This window comes from Podarcis vaucheri (assembly GCF_965113315.1).
Source record: "Podarcis vaucheri genome assembly, chromosome: 7".
In the NCBI taxonomy this organism is placed as follows: domain Eukaryota; kingdom Metazoa; phylum Chordata; class Lepidosauria; order Squamata; family Lacertidae; genus Podarcis; species Podarcis vaucheri.
In genome coordinates, this window is record NC_138765.1 from 14,262,307 (window position 1) to 14,279,245 (window position 16,939).

Sequence of the window (16,939 nt, forward strand, 5' to 3'; positions counted from 1 at the left end):
TGAGCTGTGGGTGGGTTGTTGTTGTTGTTTAGTCGTTTAGTCGTTTAGTCGTGTCCGACTCTTCGTGACCCCATGGACCAGAGCACGCCAGGCACTCCTGTCCTCCACTGCCTCCCGCAGTTTGATCAAACTCATGCTAGTAGCTTCAAGAACACCATCCAACCATCTCATTCTCTGTCGTCCCCTTCTCCTTGTGCCCTCCATCTTTCCCAACATCAGGGTCTTTTCCAGGGAGTCTTCTCTTCTCATGAGGTGGCCAAAGTATTGGAGCCTCAGCTTCACAATCTGTCCTTCCAGTGAGCACTCAGGGCTGATTTCGTTCAGAATGGAGACGTTTGATCTTCTTGCAGTCCATGGGACTCTCAAGAGTCTCCTCCAGCACCAGTGGGTGGGTGGTAGTGCTTTGTAATCATTCTGGCTGTTTTCAGTGGGTGATTTTCAACTCTATAGAGACTTGTACCTGAGTGACAGGCCATAATGATAAACAGGAACGTAAAGTTGCTGGAGCATCGTGAGTTAAGTGAATTAACCAACCTGATATAGTTTGCAAATTGAGGCAAAGAAGCAGTAGGTATGTTGAGTTTGGGAGCTCTGCAGTCCCCAATTCCCACCCCCCAAGACATTTTCTTGTTGCAACAGTTATCAACTGATGTGCTAAATGCTGTGTGATTTTTAATTGTACTTTTCTTATTGCCTTTAATCCTTTCATTGTATTTTATTTTCTCCTACAAACTTGGCCTGTGAAGTGAACATTCACCACCTCCATACTAGCCTTTTCTTTTTCCAGGGTTGCCAGTTTTTCTTACCATCTTATTTATTTATTTAATTTCTATACCACCCTTCACTCGAGGATCACAGGGCGGTTTACAGTATAAAAACACAAAAATGCATAGCATAGTAATATATTCTTTTTCTGCCTCTTAAAAATATAGTATATGGCATATTCTTGAGTGGGCCTCTGAAACAACTAACTGATTATTAGGTAGAGATGGATGGTAGATTAGCCTGTTCGGAGCCCTTAGCAAAAACAAGTCTGCCTTGACCCATTTATGTGCAATTTTTAAAGGAAATATCCTAGAATATTTACATGGTTTTGGAGAAGAAAATATGTTGTACTCATTGGTTGATTCCTAATGAAATGACCTAGTCACCCATTTGACAAAAAAAAAAAAAATGTTTAAAAAAAGGAGAGATGTGATTTGAATTTTTGTAGATTTAGTCTTTCCAATTCTCACTTACAGATGGGTCTCCAGTAGAATCCAATTTTAAAATCGGATGTGCTACAAATTGTCCCTCAACGAATTACAGCTTCTCCATATTTCAAGGTCACTTAAAGAGTAACATCGACTGCTGCCAAGATGACTTTTGCAATGCAAGAGAGATTGACTGTAAGTAGCTGCATTCTTTTAGATTTATATATCTCTATGTATCCCTGAGCATGAATAGCATTGAGGTTTCCCATTTCCCCATTGGTTGCTCATAGACAAATGATACTGTTCCAGTGCAATAACCATCTTCCTAGTTTACATGGTAAATGATTAGAATCAGCATCACCATCTGTGTCTCAAGGGGCAAGCAAGTGTCCTGTCTGAAGCACTTATTGACAAAGAGCTTCAAATGACCCCTGGGTGATTCTTCATTCATTGGGGGATTGGGGAACGATAGAGAGATGAATAACCACTAAAACATCTGACAGTGGGTGCCATTTGCGGACCAGTGCGCAGCACTCCCGATCTCCCTAGAGAGAAGCCAGTTGGCCTGAGCTGGCCTGCCTTCCAATAGTCACGGACCGTCGGGCTTCCTGCCAAACCCCTATTAAAACCAGCCAATCTGTGGTGTCACTTAGGGCCAGGCCAAGTGAGCGGACCGCCAGTGAGAAAATTTCATTCCGGTTTGCTCTGGGGTTTTATAAGTGGGGCGGAGTCAGCGTGGGACGCACAGTCGGTTCCGGAGCTTCACCCACCCAACCCTCTCTTAGATCTCTTCCTTTTGTTTTTGTTTTTTAAAAAATAATATTTATTAAAGTTTTAATAGTTACAGAAAAAAGAAAAAAGTAACAATAAATAATTAAACAGAACAAAACAATACCTTACAATACATCAAAAATAAAAAGAAAAACAAAAAACAATACAGCAAAACAACAAGAAAAACAAAAACATTTAAAAACACATCCAATATTTCCATATCTTTACCTTTCATTTACTTGTTTCATCGACCTCCTCACACCTCCCTTTTTTGTATTCTTGTTCAATTAGCTATTTCAGCAAGTCCTTTCCATCTTTCTCAATTTTTGTTCTATAATTTATCTTAACACAATCTAACCTTAAATTTTCCACTTTGGCTCATTAACAATCTGTTTTTGCTTAATTCTTTATAACATTTCTGCTAAAGCCATATAACTTCATTCCAGCATCCTTCTAACATTCATTAATTTTGCAATATTTCTGTAAATATACTTTAATTTTTTTCCAATCTTCTTCCACCGACTCTTCTCCCTGGTCTCGGATTCTGCCAGTCATTTCCGCCAATTCCATGTAGTCCATCAGCTTCATCTGCCATTCTTCCCGGGTGGGTAGTTCTTGTGTCTTCCAATGCTTTGCGATAAGTATTCTTGCTGCTGTTGTGGCATACATAAAAGTTCTATCCTTCTTTGGCACCAATTGGCCAACCATGCCCAGGAGAAAGGCCTCTGGTTTCTTCAGGAAGGTATATTTAAATACCTTTTTCATTTCATTATAAATCATCTCCCAGAAATTCTTAATCCTTGGGCATGTCCACCAAAGGTGAAAAAATGTACCTTCAGTCTCATTACATTTCCAGCATTTATTATCGGGCAAATGGTAAATTTTTGCAAGCTTGACTGGTGTCATGTACCACCTGTAAATCATTTTCATTAAATTCTCTTTTAAGGCATTACATGCCGTAAACTTCATACCTGTGGTCCATAACTGTTCCCAGTCAGCCATCATAATGTTATGTCCAACATCTTGTGCCCATTTAATCATGGCAGATTTCACCGTTTCATCCTGAGTATTCCATTTCAACAGCAAGTTATACATTCTTGACAGATTCTTAACTTTGGGGTCTAACAATTCTGTTTCCAATTTTGATTTTTCCACGTGGAAGCCTAGCTTTTTGTCCAAATTATATGCCTCCCTTATTTGATAATAATGGAGCCAGTCTCGCACTCTGTTTTTTAATTTTTCAAAACTCTGCAGTTTTAATCTGTCTCCCTCTTGTTCCAGAATTTCCCAATACTTCGGCCATTTGGCCTCCATATTGAGTTTTTTCTGAGCCTTTGCTTCCATTGGTGACAGCCATCTTGGAGTTTTATTTTCTAGCAAGTCCTTATATCTTATCCAGACATTAAACAGTGCTTTTCTGACAATATGGTTTTTAAACGCTTTGTGTGCTTTAACCTTATCATACCACAAATATGCATGCCAACCAAATACATTGTTAAAACCTTCTAAATCCAAAATGTCTGTGTTTTCAAGAAGCAGCCATTCTCTCAGCCAACAAAAAGCGGCTGATTCATAATAAAGTTTAAGGTCTGGCAGGGCAAATCCACCCCTTTCTTTAGCATCTGTTAATATATTAAATTTTATTCGAGGCTTCTTGCCCTGCCAGACAAATCTAGAGATGTCTCTCTGCCACTTCTTGAAACAGTCCATTTTGTCCAAAATTTGCAATGTTTGAAACAGAAACAGCACCCTTGGCAATACGTTCATTTTTATCGCAGCAATTCGGCCTAACAGTGATAACTTCAAATTTGACCATATTTCTAAGTCCTTTTTCACTTCGGTCCAACATTTTTCATAGTTATCCTTAAATAAATTCATGTTCTTAGCAGTCATGTTAACCCCTAAATATTTCACTTTCTTAACCAGTGTTTAGATCTCTTCCTTCTGTGGCAGTTTAACCATTTTCCTTCCAGGTTTATGGGTGTTGCTATCGTCTTATGATGGTTGCTGTTGAAGAGCCAGGAAGGAATTGTCCCTGCTCCGCAGGTTTCACCTTCCCCGTAGGAATTATCACAACATTGGCAGTTTTAGGCCTTGGACGGAAACCTTTAGTCATCATTCTAGGGGTGGGGGGTGGTGACTCACCCCTCCTTGCGATGGCGTTTTCAGGGTTCAGGACTTGTGTGAAGGGGATCACTGGCCATACACTGGTAGGTTGTCGGTGAACTTCCCAAAATTGTGTGGAGAAGTGGGGGCTGGCTATGTAAAGATGCATTTTACAATGCCCCCTCTGATCCAATTAACTCTGCTGTGCCTCAGTTCCCTGGCTGGGGGGCTGAGAGGGATACATGCCCAATGCCTAAGCCAAAGTTTCCTACATGTGAAACTGTGGATAAAGTTGTGGCCATTTTGATCATAATAAATGTTGACGTGTATGATTCATTGCTCTGGGCCTGTCTCCTAGGGGAGAGGGGGGGTCTCCGCCTGGACACACAATACATTTCTTCCTTGCTCCTTACTAGCCAACTAGAGTCTGGAAAGGGAGACTGTGACCTGGGAAGTAACGAAATTGTTGTCAAGAATATATGTGTGACTAATGGGTGGCAATTTGTATTATTGTTTTATACGGTTCAGTAAGTGAACCATTTCTTTCTTTCTTCGGTTTTTGGAGTACATTTTTGTTGTGTGGAAGGAGTGACAGGTGATAGGGGATGGTGACTTGAGTAAGAGATGCTGGAGTGACTGGGCAGATTGTGTGCATTTGTGAAACAGAATGGGATCAGTGATAGTGACTGAGTAACAGGTATTTTATTATTTGTCTGAATGTAGGGCCATAATTTCAGTGTAATGTGTAGTGAGTTGGGAGATGTCTTGGCAAAAGGGTCTCTGAAGAGAGGGAAAGGATCCCTGAATCTAAATATATCTTATTTTTATTTCTTTTGAGATTTGATTGCTTTATTGCATTGCATTGTAGTTATGTGTAAAATTGCTTTTTATTTTATTGTAGTTTCACAGTTTCATACACACACACACACACACACACACACACATTTTTAATTGGCAAACCACTTTGAGACTGTATTGTGGTATATAAAACATATATAAATGTATTGAATACAAATAATAATAATAATAATAATAATAATAATAATAACAAGCTGTATTTACTATTTTAAAAGATGTATATATCTATATGTAGATATCTATGTGTATACCCTTCAGCAATAGATATATAGATGTATATATCTATATGTAGATATCTATGTGTATACCCTTCAGCAATAGGTGACGGCATAGTTTACAACATAGTAACAAAGTAACAAACAACATAATGTAGGGCTGCCAAACGTCTGGGTTTTCCCGGCCATATCCATGTGTTTGTGAGAGGGTGGGGGCAGGAGATGTCCCAATGTCCTCTCAAGAAATGTTGGAACATATGCCTACTAGGGCTGAGCCTGGCTCACAAATTGGTGGCCTACCACCTGAAGCCTGTCTGGCTTCTCTCTCCCCATTCCAAAACACACCATCCAGAGCAGGTGAAGTCCTGCAATCTGACTGCTGGCATCTCAGTCTAGGTATTCAAGGTAATAACAAGATCTGCATTGTCTGCTTGATTAATGCAACCCTCTGGCAGCATTGTACAACCAAGGCCTTGGAATTTTTTATGGAGATATATGGGCTGAATCCATGTATTTATTGTATGGATTGCTTTTGGCAGGGCCAGGATATCTTCTCAATGGGCTAAGGTGTCCGTCCTATCATGCTTCTGGCCCAGAAGATTGTCTAAAGTTGAGAAATCTTAGATGTCGTGGTGATGAGACTCGATGCTTTGAGTTTGTCCTTGTTCACAGTAAGTATCACTGCCAACAAATGTGCGGGAGATTAGAAACACAGTTTGCCAGAGTGGGTTGGTTGCTCTCTTATTCTGTTTGCAACTTCCTGCCAGAAAAAAGATTTCATGTTTTGTGGGGAAGGGCAGGGTTTTTCCCCCTGAACATATTACAGTATTATGCAGTATATAGTTGAGCCTATGAAGTGATGATCCAGAATGCAATATTGAGCCTGCCTCTCTCTCTCTCTCTCTCTCTCTCTCTCTCTCTCTCTCTCCCCCCATCCCAGAATGTGGATTAAGCCTCTCTTGCATAATAACAAAAAAATACACATGTGACCATGCCTCTTTCTCTTTACCAGATGACAGTTCGGTTCCTGATAAGCTTTATAGCGGCTGTGCCACCCCAACTTTTTGTGAGTTGGCTAGGACATCACCGTACAATGACTACCTTTCAGGCACTATAACAGAAGCACGATGCGGTGATACTCTGCCTTCTGGAAAGAAGCTCAACAATGAAGGATAGTTAGGAGAGAAGAATGTCTCCATCATTTTGGATCCCACCACTTGCAGCCTCGGTAGAGGTGGAGATTGCCTCTCTGATGGTGGCTTTGCAGAGTTTCTGGAATTCACAGGACTCCTGTGTCTTTTATCTGGCATTTGGTGGAGGCTAAATGGGATGCAGGGCATAGAGAAATGCGGGGAGCTATGTCTCATGATATGGTTTATAGGTTAATTTTTCCTTCCTTCATAATCAAAATAAACTGGTGTGGCAAATAAAATTGTGCTGTGTTTCTGAATTTATCAAATTTACAATATTTAGCAGTGGTGGCAGTGAAGGACAGAGTCTTTAGAAGGAACAAATGGATAATTATTAGTTAATAAAATTCCTAATAACTAATTGCATTATGTTTCTGGAAGCCCAGGCCAATTTTCCAGATTTCCCTGAGAATCAGCATAAAATTCAATGGAAGGGGATTGAGGTATCTGTTCACAGTTTCCTTTGCGAAACAGTAATAACATGAACAATGACTCAATTTGTAGATTTCCTCACTTCCTCATCATGAGGAGGATAATGGTATAATGTTGTTATCTAATTGCCTCTTGAAGCTTAGATAATTCTCTTTGTTTCTTTTAAAAATGAGAATCTAAATTGGGACTTCCAGATGCTGGGAATCATGATGGAGGGGGCAGGGAGAGTGCCATTCTGATAGTGTCCCTCCTCCATCACCCATTTGGCCAAAAAATAAGTTAGTAAACATCATCTAGATTTCAGAAAGGAGAGAACTGATGAGAATTTTTGCAGATGTAGTTATTTATTTCTTCTCTATCACAGATGGGTCTAAAACACATGGCAAGTATGACATGGGATGTGCTACAAATTGTCCCTTAACGAATTACAGTTTCACTGTATCACAAGATTTCTTGTGATAGTGATTGTGATAGTGTCCCTCCTCCGTCACCATCTTCGTCTTCTTCATCACCATCACCTTCTTATTTAGACATGTTAGTTGCTTGGTACTTGAAGGTCTCTAAGTAATTGTTGTTAAAATTTATTTACCACCCTATATCCAGAGGTCTCAGGGCGGTTCACAGAATATAAAACCACAAAATACACAAAAAAACAAAAACAACCCAATAACTCCCCCAACACATTTTAAAAGGGCATAGGATGCCAATCAAACAAAGGCTTGGTTAAAGAGGAACATTTTTACCTGGTGCCTAAAGGCATATAATGAAGACCGCAAGCAAACCTCCCTTGCAAGCATTCCACAAGTGGAGAATTACTGCAGAAAAGGCCCTTTTTTGTATTGCCAGGCTCCAGACCTCTTGAGGATGAGACACGTGAAGAAGGGCCTCAGAAGATCATCTCAAGATCTGAGTGGGTTCATATGGAAAGTTGCAGTCCTTTTTTAAGGCTTTAGAGGTCAAAACCATCACTTTGAATTGAGCCCAGAAACTACTTGGTAGCCAGTGCAGTCAGGCCAGGATCAGTGTTGTGGTAATGATGCACCCCTACACTACCTTGTCCGTTACCCAGGTGAGGAACCACCACCTTTTGAATAAACCACAGAACCAAGGAAACAATTCTCAAGTCCAGCATCAATATTTAAGGATCCAGCATTTATTATAGCTATTCACATCTACACCACCTTGTTCATTACCCAGGTGAGGAACAACCACCTTTTGAATAGACCACAGAACCAAGGGAACTATTTTCAAGTCTAGCATCCAGATTTAAGGACCCAGCATTTAGTACAGCTATTGCAACAGGACAGAGCTCACTCAACTCAAGGTGCCAGTTGAGAAGGTCTGCCCCGAGGCACCTCAGAACAAAAGCTTATATAGTAGTTCTCAAACAGCCAACAAAGAGTCATAAAACATCTTCACATACATCAGGAAAGGTTAGAGGTCTGGAGAAATAACACATTTATGGCTCCATACTGGTATCTTCACCCCTCCAATCACCTTGGAGTGGCCTCACTGCTCCCAGACCATTTGACCATTTTAGGTTTTGGATGTCCAGCATTACCCTGGCAACTTAGCATTCAGTGAGGGAAGAACATCATAAAATCCTCTTCCTGGGTCTCAGAAAACTTCTAGGGTCGCTGATACATAGTCTTGTGCTAAAACATGCTGCCATTTGTACCACTTTCAGGGGTAGATAAGGAGACATGGAATGCAATGTAGGAGGGAGAGACTCACAAATGCAGAACACACAAAAATCAAGCCTAATACATTCTTTTTTTCATGTATTTTTTATTAAACATTTCTTGGTTTACAAAAGTATGTACAATGTCTCTTTTTTCAAGTTACATTTTCTACAGATCCGTTTCATTTGTTGAGACATTAGTGTTACATTAGGAAGAAAAGGGGGGAAGAGGTTGTTGGGATTTTTATATCTCACCAGCTGCGAAGAGCAGCTACATTGCTGACATCATGTGATGTCTCTGGGCGTGAGACAGGAAGTCTCTGCTAGTTCTCCTGTAACCGGAGAGTTACTTTTACTTCTGAGTTGAAGTGTGAGTCGAGTCATAGACTCTTGTGTTTGCTGCTCAGGAAAGCAGTCATGCTTGTAAGAGCTGCGTGTATAGTCTTAATAAAGTAGTGAGTAGACTACGGACTGTCTCTTTCTTCTGTGATGGGATGCCAGAAGATTAGTGTGCTCTTCTCAGGATGGAGGGGTCGCTTATTACCGGTCTCTGTGGACTGAAGACAGCTTTCTAACAAGCTGTCATTCAGCTTCCATCTAAAAGTGGTATTTGGTTGGCCTTTCATAATAGTAAATATTAGATTATGATCTGATAAAGTTCTCAGTTGCATTTCAGTGTTCTTAGAACAGATACTGTTGACTTTGATACCCATAATATGTCTATTCTTCCGAGGCTCTTTCCTGGAGGAAGCTGGACCAAGAGGAGGCAGGTGATACGAGTGTCTTAATCATTCTAGAAAGCTGAAGAGTCTTTCCAATTTTTGCCACAATGCGTGTCTTGGGACCATATCAAAAGCTGACTTTATATCGATGAAAGCAACATATAATTTCTGCTTCAAATTATGGATGTATTTACATAGCAGAAAGTTCAGCACAAAGCACTGGTCCAATGTGGATTTCCCTCTTTGGAAACCTGCCTGGACTTCAGATATCATCTTATTTGTATCTGCCCATTCTTCTAGTCTCCCAAGAAGGAGCCTGACATATAGTTTGGAGGCTACATCTAACAAACTAATGGGTCTCTTATTGGCAGGGTTTTTCTTATCGCCCTTTTTATATATTGGGGCAATTATACTCAACTTCCACCCTTCAGGTATATGACCTGAGCTGTTAATCTATGAAAACAATTTTGCAAAAATGGGTGACCAGAAATCAGGTCTTATCTTATAGATCTCCATTGGGATCATGTCTTCTCCTGGAGCTTTATTAGCTAGTTGGCTTGCGATTAGCCTCTTAATCTGATTGGGCGTGACGTCTGGCCATTCTGGCAGTTCTGATAACTGAGTATAGTAAACTTGTGGGGGTTGGTCAGGACAGGGGCCATATATTTCTGTAAAATATGTCACCTAATCCTTTCCTTGGACAGATGCTTCTAATGAGTAGCCCAACCCATTTGTGCCTTGGGCAACCAGATGCCAAAATTTCCGTGAGTCCATTTGAAGTGCTGCATCTCCCAATTCTTTCCACTGTTGTTCATAATTGTCAGAGCTGCCCTAGGTCCCAGCTCACAAAGGATCAACGCCAGTTCGTTGTTATATAAAACAGTCTTTATTGAAGCTCAGTTTCGCTTTCACAGCCGCGGCGCGCAGCTCTACGTCTCAAACTCTAGACCGCCGAAGCTCCGTCTGAGTCTCCTCCCCCCAGACACCAGTTTAAGACTCTAGCCTTGCTCCACCTCTTCCTTTGCTCTTTCCTCCTCTGGGTCCGCCTGTCCGCTGGGGTCTTCCCCTTCCTAGACTCTTCTGACGCTGAGTCCCCTGAGTCTTCCCCCTGCCTCCGGCGGGCTTTAGGACCTGGTTCCCAATCCGGGTTTTCTGCTGTCCCGCGCGCCTGTACATTCGAACTTGGCACGCGCGCCCAGCCGGTCACCTTCCTCCTGACCGTTGCACTGCTCCTGTCACTGCTTCCCCCTTCGGGGAGGCTAGCTGGATCTCACCTCCCCTCCGTTCCCCCGCTCTCCGATAGAGGCGTGGTCAGCCCTGACTCATCTTCTCTCCCTGCTGGAGGAGACGCTGGCCCTGACACATGGGGCTCTTCCCCCCCCCGCTACGCTCTGGTGGGGAAGCTGGTCCTGATCTCCCGCTGCTGCTTTGGGAGTCCCCGCTGGCCCCTTGCTTCTGGTGCGTCCCCCCTGGGACCCCCCTTGCCCTGACCATCGGCGCCCCCTTCTGGGAATCTTCTGATTCGCTGGAGAGGCTCATGGAATCTCTTGGGTCACTGTCATTCTCCCCTCCGCTGCCCTCAGATTCTTCCCCTTCGCTCTCCATTCCCTCTCTCCCCTGTGGCTCTGCTCCTGAGCCCCTGACATCCATCCCCCCCTCGAAGCCCCCCTTCCCCCCTCCCCCTCTTCAGGTGTGGGTTCCGGGTGCTCCAGTGCTGTGGGGGTGAGTGTGGGATACCGTTCCTTCCCCCTGGTCTGCAGCCGGCCAGCTGGATCCGGCCAGCCCGTAATGGGCTCGTCGACGTCGATCTCCTCTGCTTCCATCTCTCTGCAGTTGTGCTCGAATCCAGGATCCTCCCCCAACACGTCCATGTCCTTCCCGTCCCCTGTCTACTCGGGTGATGTTGCGTGTAAGAGTCCCCTCGGCAGTTCCCTGCTCCACCCCACCTCCGGTTGATTGTCCCACCAGTAAGAGCGGTCTGTGCCAAACCCCGAGAGTGATCCCTCTGGGGATCTTGTTTCTGGCGCCGTTTCCTCAGCTGATGAGAACCCCTGGAACGTGCTGGCTGAAAGCGTGGGTGTGAAAAGCCATTCGTCGAAAAAATCTGCCGGCATAGGTCTGTGTGGGAAGAGTGCATGGAACTCGTCTTTGAGGTAGTGCTCCTCCACGGCATAGTACGGTACCCACCTGTTGGCGCTGGCCGGGGTACCTTCCCTGGCGAGGAGATATTCAACTCCCTCTTCCCCCCATCTCAAGTCTAAAATCTCCGTGACCTCATTGAGTGGCGCCGCCCTCGGTGACCCCTCCCCTGTTGGCGATTTGCTGTGTGGGTCTGGTGCGTCCCTTGGCGCCTGAAACCTGTGGGGTTCCTTGTAGGGTGTAAGCACTGACCTATGAAATAACGGGTGCATTCTGGAGCCCTCCGGGAGCGTCAACTGGTAGACCACTGGATTGATTCGTGCCTCGACTTGGTAAGGCCCTAGCTGCTTGTGTCTAAGCTTCTTCTTAGCTAACGTTCTGGCCGGCACTGCCTGGGCTGCTAACCAGACCCAGTCCCCCACCTAGATGTCTTCCCCGACTCTCCTGTGCCTGTCTGCCTGCATTTTGTAGGCATGTTTTGCTAGTTCCAAGTGCCTTCGGAGTTGCTCGTGGACCTGCTGTAACTCTGCTGCCAAGTGCTCTGCTCCCTGTGGCTCCCCCTCCCCCTTCGTCTCTAATCCTGGGAAGGTTCTGGGATGCCGCCCATTGTTGGCGAAGAACGGCGTCACCCCTGTAGACGCGTGCTTCGTGTTGTTGTAGGCAAACTCGGCCAGCGGTAAGTAGTCCACCCAGGTCGAGGGCTGTTGGTTCGCGTAGCATCGCAGATACTGCTGCATGATGGCGTTGACCCTCTCCACTTGTCCGTTGGTCTGCGGGTGTCGTGCCAACGCTAAGTTGATCTTGATGTTCAGGATGCCCAGCAGCTTCTGCCAGAAGCTTGAGATGAATTGGCGACCGCGGTCGGACAGGATGGACCGCGGTAAGCCGTGAACTCTGAACACGTGGTCTATGAACAGCTTGGCGGTCTGTTCCGCTGTGGCCACCTTCACGCAAGGAATGAAGTGCGCCATCTTGGTGAACAGATCTACGACCACGAGTACCGCTGTTTTGCCTCGCGAGCTGGGCAGATCTGTGACAAAGTCCAGGGCCACTTTCTCCCACGGTTCGAGTGGCGTCTGTAGCGGTTCCAGCAGTCCCGCCGGCGCCCTGTGTACTGGTTTGGCCCTTTGGCATGTGTCACACCGAGCGACGTAATCTGCGACTTCTCCCCTCATCTTGGGCCACCAAAAGTCTCTGGCTACTAATTCTGCCGTCTTGTCCTTGCCAAAGTGCCCAGCGCTGGGCGCGTCGTGTAACTGCTGCAGGACTTTTGCGCGGAGGTCGTCTCCCGGCACGTAGAGAGCCCCTTTGCGGATGAGCAGTCCGTCGCGTATCTGGAACTCTTCGTCCTTTGCTGTGCCTCTTTGCACCTCCTCCATCTTGGATTGTGCGGACGAGTCCGTCTGCAGCGCGCGACGCACCGCGTCCAGGTCCACGGTGGCTGAAGCGCACGCCCATGCTTTCGATGCGAAAATGTGTTTGGCCGCCACCGGTGCCGCTTCCTCGAGATACTGCGGCTTCCTGGATAGTGCATCCGCCATGACGTTGTTGTCTCCCGGGATGTATTCTATCCGGAAGTCGAAATCCACAAAGAACTCCGCCCAGCGGATGTGTCTCTGGTTCAGGAACCGCGCCGTGCGCCAGTACTCCAGGTTCTTATGGTCCGTGCGGACCTGCACTGTGTGTCTGGCTCCGATGAGGAAGTGCCACCACGCCTTGAAGGCTGCATGAATGGCCAGCAACTCCCTGTCCCAGATGGTGTAGTTCTGTTCCGACTTGCTGAGTTTCCTGGAGTAGAATGCGCATGGCCTCCAGTTCCCTTGCGGATCTTGCTGCAACAGGACCGCCCCCACCGCTCTGTCCGAGGCGTCCGTTTCAACCCTCATTGGTTTGCTGGGGTTTACGTGCAGCAGCTGTTCTTCGGATGCGAAGAGACGCTTGAGTCTCCGAAAGGACTGCTCCGCCTGGTCCGTCCAGGTGAACTTCTTCTTCTTGGAGCTGAGGGTGTCCGTGATGGCCGCCGTCTCCATCGCGAACCCCTTGATGAACTTGCGATAAAAGTTGGCGAATCCGACGAACTTCTGGACTTCCAATTGCGCGGGCTCTTCCAGTCCAACACTGAGCGGACCTTGGCGCTGTCCATGGCGAGTCCCTTGTCGGACAGCTTGTAGCCCAGGAAATCCACCTCCGTCATGTCGAACTGGCACTTCTCCAGTTTGGCGTAAAGTCTGTGCTCCCGTAGTCTCTGCAGGACCTCCTTGACGTCTCCCTCATGAGCCTCCTGCGATTCCGAGAAGATCAGGATGTCGTCTAGGAAGCAGACGCACTTCTTGTAGAGGAGTCCCGCTAACACGTGGTGCATAAATGCTTGGAAACAATGGGAGCCATTTTGGAGACCAAACGGCATAACTCGATATTCATAGGTGCCTAAAGGCGTAAACATGGCCGTCTTCCACTCATCGCCCTCCCGCATGCGTATAAGGTTGTACGCCCCTCGTAAATCCAACTTGGTGAAGATTCATCCCTTCCTCACCGTCGCGAGCAGGTCGTCGATCTTGGGCATGGGGAATGCTGTGGGCTTTGTCCTGGAATTTATGTTTCTGTAATCAACTACCAGCCTCCGTTGGGGCGTGTCTTTCTTCTTCACGAAAAACACGGGACTGCCCCCCACTGCTTTGGATTCTTGGATGAATCCCCGCTTCAAGTTGTGCTCTATGAACTCCCTGAGTTCTTGCAGTTCGTCTTCAGACATGGAATACAGTTTTCCAGTTGGCAGCGTCGCCCCCGGCGTCGCCCCTCCTCTTCCTGGCTGGTCCGGATGCAGTGTTCCGCGCAGTAGGAGGAGCAGAAGGTCAATTGACGCTGGTACCATGCTAAAGCCGGGCTGTGCCTATCCAGCCAACTCATGCCCAACACTATGGGCGTGTCCAACAGGTGGGTGACGTTGAAGCTGATGACTTCGCGGTGATTTCCAATTTGCATTACCATAGGGGGTGTTTGCTGTACCACCTGTCCTCCCAGTAGCTCTCTGCCATCGACCGTGACTACGTTTAGGGACATCGTGGCTGGTAAGAGCGCTATGCAATGTTGCCTGATGAAGTCCACTCCTACAAAGTCTGCATTACTGCCAGAGTCAATGGTAATAGGAACTTCCAGGGTGAGTCCATTGGGCAGCTGGAGCGATGCGGTGAGTTGCACCACTGGTTTGGGTGGGAGGGGGTCTGTGGGCTGTAAAATCTCTGGGGACTGCTTCACTGACTCGCCTGGCTGGGCCCCAGTGCCTCTGCCTCCAGCCAGGCTTCGTCGTTTCCCTGTATCTGTTCCCCCTGCTGAACTTCTCCCCTTACTGTTGCTGAGGCTGCAGTGTGCCTCTGGATCCTCTGGGGACACTCTTTGGCCATGTGCTGTGCACTGTCGCAGATATAGCACTTCCTGTTCCCTCTAGGAGCCTTCGCCTTGACTGCTCCTGGTGTTTGGGCTCCGGTCGCTGTCTGAGCCCTAGCACCACCTATCTCCATTGGCTCTTCTCCCCTCCCCAGTGGAGGCATGGATTGCGCGCACCCTGTCTCTCTGGGTAGGAAGGGAGTTGTTCTGGCTGGTGTGCGCCCCATACTTCCCTCATTCCTGCTCCAAGGGCATTCTTCCAGGCGCACCCCTATCACCAGCGCTCTCTGCACAACTTCTGTGGTGCTGTTAGGTCTCTCCCCCCTCGCCAGCTCATCTTTCACGGCCCCATTTAGTCCCTCCCAGAACAGATCCCTGACGGCAGCGGAGTCCTTCTCCCAGCCCAGCACATTTACTAACGCAAAAAAGCGGGAGTGATATTGTCTCACAGTGGCTTTGCCCTGCTTCAGCCCATGCATTTCCCTCCTGGCCACATCCACATCTACCATTGATTTAAAGCAATCGTCCATAGCCTTGATAAATGCTTTTGAATCTTGGAGGGCGGGATCATTTTCGCGCCATAAATTGCGCAGCCACGATTTAGCTTTCCCATGCAGGTGAGTTATTATGAAGCCCACTTTCTCCTCTTCGTCTCTAAAGTCTTTCCGAAGCAAATTGAGCGCGAAAACTATGTCTGCTCTGAAGTTAGGATACTGCTGCAGGTTCCCGTTGAAGTGGGCTACGATGCTGCCACCCCTCTTCCCGAGGCCAACTCCCTCCGGCTTGGTTCCTGGCAGCCCCTCTTTGCCCAAACGTTCCCACCTGGCCTGCAGATCCTGGCAGAGCGCTACTGCGTCTTCCTCTCTCTTTCTGGATGCTGCTACTTCTGCGTAAAGCATCGTGACTGCTTCTTGCAGCTCTTTCACCTTCTCCTCTGTAGTCATCTTTGCCTATCTTCGTGAGCTCGGAAAACACCAAGTTTTGCCCCTCACTGCGCCAACTCACGCTGCGAGGGTTGAATTTATGAGACGGAGCTTACTGTCAGAGCTGCCCTAGGTCCCAGCTCACAAAGGACCAACGCCAGTTCGTTGTTATATAAAACAGTCTTTATTGAAGCTCAGTTTCGCTTTCACAGCCTCGGCGCGCAGCTCTACGTCTCAAACTCTAGACCGCCGAAGCTCCGTCTGAGTCTCCTCCCCCCAGACACCAGTTTAAGACTCTAGCCTTGCTCCACCTCTTCCTTTGCTCTTTCCTCCTCTGGGTCCGCCTGTCCGCTGGGGTCTTCCCCTTCCTAGACTCTTCTGACGCTGAATCCCCTGAGTCTTCCCCCTGCCTCCGGCGGGCTTTGGGACCTGGTTCCCAATCCGGGTTTTCTGCTGTCCCGCGCGCCTGTACATTCGAACTTGGCACGCGCGCCCAGCCGGTCACCTTCCTCCTGACCGTTACACTGCTCCTGTCACTGCTTCCCCCTTCGGGGAGGCTAGCTGGATCTCACCTCCCCTCCGTTCCCCCGCTCTCCGATAGAGGCGTGGTCAGCCCTGACTCATCTTCTCTCCCTGCTGGAGGAGACGCTGGCCCTGACACATGGGGCTCTTCCCTCCCGCTACGCTCTGGTGGGGAAGCTGGTCCTGATCTCCCGCTGCTGCTTTGGGAGTCCCCGCTGGCCCCTTGCTTCTGGTGCGTCCCCCCTGGGACCCCCCTTGCCCTGACCATCGGCGCCCCCTTCTGGGAATCTTCTGATTCGCTGGAGAGGCTCATGGAATCTCTTGGGTCACTGTCATTCTCCCCTCCGCTGCCCTCAGATTCTTCCCCTTCACTCTCCATTTCCTCTCTCCCCTGTGCCTCTGCTCCTGAGCTCCTGACAATAATATATTTGTTTCTTGCTTTTAAGTAATAATTTATAGTTGTTTCGTAACTGGGCTACCTCAGCTTATAGAGCAAGATTGTGCTTATCCTGTTTTAACTTCAGTTTTCTAAGTACCCTAGCTAGGCATTTTTTGCTATTCTGACATTCCTTATCAAACCAAGTCTGTCTCTTAAACTTTTTGTTTTTTATCACTCTAGCTGTGGTCATCAGTGGGCTCATTCGGTTAATTATGTTCTCATAAAGTCCAATTACATTTCCTGTTTCTAACAACATTTTCCCCTTTAATAAAGCAGATTCATGGGAATCCAGGATCTGAATCATTTTTTCTTGGACCTGTGCATTCCATTTTAACCTTCTATTTCCAAGTATCAGATATTCTGT

General features: G+C 46.9%; 1 protein-coding gene across 9 annotated transcripts in view; it reads left to right on the forward strand.

Moving 5' to 3' along the window:
* Positions 1 to 16,939, forward strand: part of LOC309537745 (phospholipase A2 inhibitor gamma subunit B-like) — a 64,960-nt gene that overhangs the window by 27,751 nt on the left and 20,270 nt on the right. For 5 of the 9 annotated variants that reach the window (XR_014221978.1, XR_014221984.1, XR_014221987.1 and 2 more), the window contains exons 2-4: positions 1,242 to 1,388; positions 5,683 to 5,814; positions 6,156 to 6,575. The exons of 1 other annotated variant lie outside the window; for it this stretch is intronic. The gene's annotated coding sequence lies outside the window, so the exon portion shown is untranslated. Of the gene's footprint in view, positions 1 to 450; positions 572 to 1,241; positions 1,389 to 3,945; positions 4,175 to 5,682; positions 5,815 to 6,155; positions 6,576 to 16,939 lie in introns of those variants that run through there. 3 more of the 9 variants (XR_014221988.1, XR_014221991.1, XR_014221979.1) reach the window with 3 other exon arrangements.